The sequence below is a fragment of the Panthera onca genome, chromosome B4, assembly GCF_046562875.1.
Source record: "Panthera onca isolate mPanOnc1 chromosome B4, mPanOnc1 haplotype 2, whole genome shotgun sequence".
In the NCBI taxonomy this organism is placed as follows: domain Eukaryota; kingdom Metazoa; phylum Chordata; class Mammalia; order Carnivora; family Felidae; genus Panthera; species Panthera onca.
In genome coordinates this window covers 4,259,857-4,265,856 of record NC_138345.1, presented here as the reverse complement: position 1 = coordinate 4,265,856, position 6,000 = coordinate 4,259,857, and the positions used below count along the sequence as shown (strand labels likewise).

General features: G+C 42.0%; 1 long non-coding RNA gene across 1 annotated transcript in view; it reads right to left on the bottom strand.

Annotated features, from left to right (window-relative positions):
• Positions 1 to 540: 540 nt before the first annotated feature.
• LOC132695150 (uncharacterized) overlaps positions 541 to 6,000 on the bottom strand; it is a 206,329-nt gene continuing 200,869 nt past the window's right edge. Inside the window, exon 4 of the long non-coding RNA XR_013556582.2 lies at positions 541 to 2,241. This is a non-coding gene — a long non-coding RNA (uncharacterized LOC132695150). The remainder of the gene's footprint in view (positions 2,242 to 6,000) is intronic.

The window sequence follows — 6,000 nt, the reverse complement described above, 5'->3', positions numbered from 1 at the left end:
CTGGTGAGGTGGCCAGACTTTCTAGTAGAGCAGTTCACTGAAATCCCCTATAAATTCCAGAAGTTTGCTCATTTTAGTTCAGAAATAAGACATCTTAATAGACGTCATCCTTTGTAGAAGGAACATCGCTGGAATTGGGTTATTTGCCGACAGTCATACGAGAAGGGTTATTTGGGGCAGATCTGGGCATATGTGACCACAGTTTTTATGATCCTTGAAATACCATCCAAGGAAGAAAGGAACCAGGTAGACTGCCATGAGATGTTAATGGCACTGCTGGGGAGAATGTACAGTCAAGGACCATACATCATCATTCATTCACACATTCATTCATCAAAAATGAAACTTAGATACTACATAACTTCCCTAAATTGAGCACATCTAATAAATTATTTCATGAAGTCACAATTGGGAAATTAGTTATTAATACAAAAGCTATAGCCAGCTGATTGCTTTAAAGATTCAGGGTCTTCTCAGACCGAAGAAGGAAGTGGGGTCAGGCTTTCTCCCACTCTGCAGTGCAAGCCAGACCCCTGGGGACTGAGCCTTGCTGTGGTCCTGGGTGCTGTCTGCTTGCCAAAACGGTCTGGAGACGTTTGACAGGAAGTGCCATGCAGCGATCAAGAAACAAAATGAAACCATGTCAATTTTAGGGTGAGCTCGTGAAAGGCGCAGCATGAGAGAACACGGTAAAACGTCTGCTCCCAGAACAGCTCCAGGACTGCAGCCGAGCCACACCCTCCAATCCCCAGGGATGTCGGACAGCCCAGCGCCCAAGCAATAGGAGAAGGAAAAGAAAAGAGAGCGTGGGTTGCTCCAGAGGAGCCCCCATTATCACAAGTAACACTGTCTTTGGTCTCCTTCCTCCCCAACTTTCTGAGAGACAGTGTTACAATAGATAGTTCCCTTTGGGGAAAGTTGATGTGACGGGGGACAGAGTGTACGAGCGTCCAGCACAGCTGTGGCTCGTGAGAAAATCCATCTGCGTAAGAGCAGAAGAAGGTTCCCAGACGCCAGAGACGCGAGGGGTCGCCTATCAGAGCAGACGCCGCTGCGAGCAGTGTAAGGGCAGGGGTGCAGAGGGAGGGCAGGAAAACATGCAGTTTTTAAGCTAAGGAACCAGAAGAAGTAGGGGGAGAGAATCTTAACAGCTGCTGTTAAATTTTATTCCCAAGTGTGAAACACGGGGGAAGGTGAGAGGTGTCTGAAGAATAATTTTGGAAACTTTGGATGTGTGAATGCCTATGTCATCCCCTGATTCACCACATTAGGAAGATCGATGGTAAATGTATCATTTTTCAAGGATGTTGATTTTAGAATATGGTTTCTTTTGAAGGTGTTATCGGGCCGAGAGCTGGCTTGGCCGGGACACATGTGGGTTTATTGAGGAGAGGTCCGGAAAGAGACGTTCCCATGCACGGTAGTGGCCACAGACTGGGCTCATCACCACCTCCCCCAACCCGGGTCAACGAAACATTTCAGGTGCCCTTCCCCTGTTAACAGCAGCCCTAATTTCCCAGCAGAAGAACGGCGTCCGCTGCTTTTTTGGATTCTCTTGTGACTGCCATTACCAGCAGGGGAGGAGCAAGTTATGATGGTTTAACACTACACCCGTATGATAGTTGGTTTTGAGTTCTGTCATAACCCACGTTAATAGTTGTTAGCAGTCAGGTCTGCTTCCATGGAATATTGCTATTGTGTCGAATTCACCCCCCCCCCCCCAACATACAGCAAAGTCAACAAGTTCAATTAACACGAGAACATTTACTAATTATGACTTAACGAATCAAGTGCTAAGTAAGCATGCCAACCCCGTGGTCCCCATGTTTGAATGTTCCAGATGTTTCATGTCCTCTGCTCTGCAGATAACGCCCAGCGACGGGAGGCGGGGCCGCGCAGGCAGCTTCAGGTGCTGTCCCTGCGTCCAGCCCTCCCTGGACGTTCCCGGAGCGGCTCTGTTAACTTGGCGATGACAAGGGAAAGTAACGACCCTCATTTCGTGCAGCCACCTTTGTGACATTTAACTTCCGTTTAAAATTCTATGTCCGATATTTACCCTCCTTTCTGTTTTCTTTTATTCATCCAAGTTTCACTTTTGCTCTTCTCTCAGGGGCTCCCCAGGAATTCAATGTGACACTCTGTTCTTTGAGATGTTGCTGTATTTTCTATCTCACTCGCCGTAACGCGTTGCAGATTTGCAGGACTGGGCCTTTTTATGTTCTTATCATGATCATGTGGATACTAGTCCAGAAAAAGTAAAAAAAAAAAAAAAAAAAAAAAAGGCAATATTAACCTGCCAAATATTACTGTAAGTTGCAGAAGTTCTGGAACTTGGCAGATAGTGCCATACAAAGAGCAGTGGCCAGGATTTCAAAAGACCCAAGTTTCATTGCTGCCCTTGCCTGTTAACAGGTGTGTCAGCCTCTGTGAGCTGCTGTTTTCTCAGCCTCAAAATGAGAACATTCACACTGACCTCAGTCCTCTAGAGACTTCCTGCCAGGTATTTCTGGCGGCAATGCAAGGCCCCTAGTCAGTCAATGACTGCTCCATCATCCGGGTTACTGGGTGCCGGGAGAACTGGCTGGACATGGGAGGAGGAAGTGGAAATGACACAGACCCTGGAAACAGGAGAAAGATGCAGCTGCCACGTGGTGAGTTAGTCACAAACACACTTCCCAGAAAAAACCGCCACAGAGGCATTTGCTGTGCAAAACCAGAAATACACAAGAATGAGGAAAAGAAGAAAGGCTAGCATAGGTCAATGAATAAGTAAGTGGTAGTTTTTTTCCACGTGAGGATAAATAGAAGTTTTTTATTTTTAACGTTTATTCATTTTTGAGAGACAGAGGGCGAGCGGGAGGGGCAGAGAGAGAGGGAGACACAGAATCGGAAGCAGGCTCCAGGCTCCAAGCTGTCAGCACAGAGCCTGACGCGGGGCTCAAACCCATGAACCGCGCGATCATGACCTGAGCCGAAGTCGGCTTCTCCACCGACTGAGCCACCCAGGTGCTCCAATAGAACTTTTTTAATTAGAAAAATTCATGATTGTAAGATAAGTGATGAATCATTGGGTTCTACTATGGAAATCAATACTATGCTGTATGTTAACTAACTTGAATTTAAATAAATAAGTTAAAAAGAAAAAAAAATATATATATAGGAGAAAAAGACCTGTTGGATCCTCACGTCATGATGAAGGAGCCAGAGACAAGTCTTTCTGCATTTAGAGGCTTCCTCCAAAGCATCTTCTAGCTACTCTCCACCGGCCCATTCACTTACCAAAATATTCATTCTTCCAGAGTCATGATGGAAAAGTAATTTTTATGAAAGAACACTTATGAAATTGTCAGGAATAGCTATTTCTTTTGAGCTATTAATACATTAATTTTATAATGACATGTTTGGAAAGAGAGAGTTAGAGAGAGAGAGATTGACACACGGAGAAGGAGAGAGAGAGAGAGAGGCAGAGACCTAATGTTTCTCATGAAACCAGAAATCAGAACCAAGGCTGGTAAATTGACAGGGTGATGCTGTGCTAACATTGGTGGGCATCCCAGCAATCCACGCTGGTTGCTTTGTGCTCTGAAATTAGCATCACTGGCAGCTGACACGTCCTATATTTCAAAGTCACTGCAGGCACAGGGGTTCTTAACTTCAGTGAAGGCATGGCTTTTAGCAAATCTCTCGCACATGATCAATGATTGTTTTAAAATTACAAGCTGGAGATAATCACCCTGTATGATCCATTAGAGTTTGGGCCTTTTTTCCTAAATGCTTTTAGAAACAGGAAGGGCATCATATTAATTCTTCTCGGTATTTCATTAGTTTCATGTCACTTGTTCCATTAGTTACGTGCTATTTCACATTGCTGTCAATGACACAACGCTAATTTCTTGACACGCACTTCTTTATGGTCCTTGTGAATTGTGCTCATTATGGAAAATGGGCTGAATTTTTTATTGGTTTATCCTGAATGAATGATTATATTGAAATAACTCACGTGTAATTGTTGCCAAGAAGATACTTTGGCAAAAGCATGTATATTTCTAAAGAAATGGTTTGCTGGGAATAAAACTTTACAGTATTCGGTAGACAGATGAATACGGACACCGTAGTCATAGTCACCATAGTCTCTGAAAATCACCTCCCCTGCTATTATCTCAGAAAATAAAGGTAATTTTTACAATCTAATTCAAGAAAATTCTTACTTTTTAAAACTGCTGATACCAGCCACAGTTAAAAAGCTAGAACACAGGCTCCAAAATATTAACGTGAAAAACCTGCCTATAGAGCATATGGACGAAATATAGTGACGGTATGTTTAGAAGGAGATACAATTGATACAGGGCATTAAAACCTTCAATACTAACTACCCTTGAAAACATTCTGGCAGTTGGACGATATATTAAACATAGAGTTGTAACAGGACCCAATGGTTCCGTTCCTAGGTGCCTATCTGAGAAGGAAAATATGTCCACACAAAAACTTGTGCGTGTATTCACAGGAGCATTATTCATAACAGCCAGACGTAAAGACAATGCCAACAGCTATCAGTGGTTGAACGGAAAAACAATGCGGTGTGTCCATTTAATGGGATATTATTCAGCCGCACAAAGACACGGAGTACAGATTCAAGCCTCATCGTGGATGAGCCTTGCAAACACTATGCTGCATGAGAGAAGGCAGACACGGATAGTTACACAGTGTATGATTCCGTTTCCGTGTCATGTCTGGAGAGGTACATCCCCAGAACCAGAAAGGCAATCACTGATTGCCAGGCCCTGGGAGAGGCAGTGAGCGGGGAGTGACTAAAATGGGTGTGTGATGAAAATTCCTTCTCGGGTGATGCAAATATTCTGGACTTAGTGGTGGCGATGGCACAATTTTGTGACTGGATTAAAATCTGCTGAAGTGTATGCTTAAGAGGTGAATTTTACAGTTTATGGATTTTACAAAAGAAATGAATGAATACATCAAAACAACTGAAAACTGATCGATATAAAATAGTGTTAGAATTCCAGTAATATCTTGGTCTTGTACATTTTCCTCTACTTCGTGTTAAAATAAAAGGTAGATTGGGATATGAAGAGCCTTTTCTATTTTCTTACTTTTGTCTGACTTTGCACTTCTGGGTTTGGATCTGGCAGACACAGATGATGCAGAAACAGAGAGAAGTAAAAATAAAGCAGAACCTGATGTTTTGCACAAGGAAGTAACAGAGATTTTGTCTTTTAATGCCTGAAAAATACCATGACATCTCTTTCTATTTTTCTTTTCTGGACCTCACATCTTTCTCACAATTAGTAGGAAAGGATGCATATAATACTGTCTCCATTTGAAAGAAAATGGCCAAATATCCTGCTGTAAAGTCATCTTCATTTGAAGGGCAAAAAAATACATTTTCAAAGTAGAATTCATTATAGTGTCCTTATGAGTTTCAAACTGAATTTAAAAGCTCTTGGGGTTTGAATTCGGTTTAAGCTTGGTGAAAGACAACTTGCTTCTTCAAAGAAAGACATCTACAAGGGGCTTATGGGGTTTTCTAAACATCAAATAGCTCTCGTTTGGATGATTTAATTGTAAACAAATTAAAAATAAGATTTTAATTTACTTTGACCACCCATGAAAATTTGAGAATTCAAAAGCTGGGCTGGGAAAGAGGTAAACAGAATGGAAAACTAGTACATGGAGATTTATTTAGAAATTTTTTGAAACCTATGGGGGGTAATGAAGGAAGACAATTTTCTTTGAAAGATTTTTTTTCTTTAAAAGATAAACCTCACTATGATCAATAAGATTACAATTTCCTTAAAAGACAAGGACCAGTTGGAAGATATTTTATAATTTGAGAGCGATGGAGTTTGATAGCACTTTGATTTGGAACAGACATAACGAAACATGAGTCCACACAATGGCCAAAGTTTTCATATGTCATTTTCCTAGTCCTTAATTTTCCTAGTGATTCAGGGAGGAAAATACAATTTTTTTTTCTGCACACAC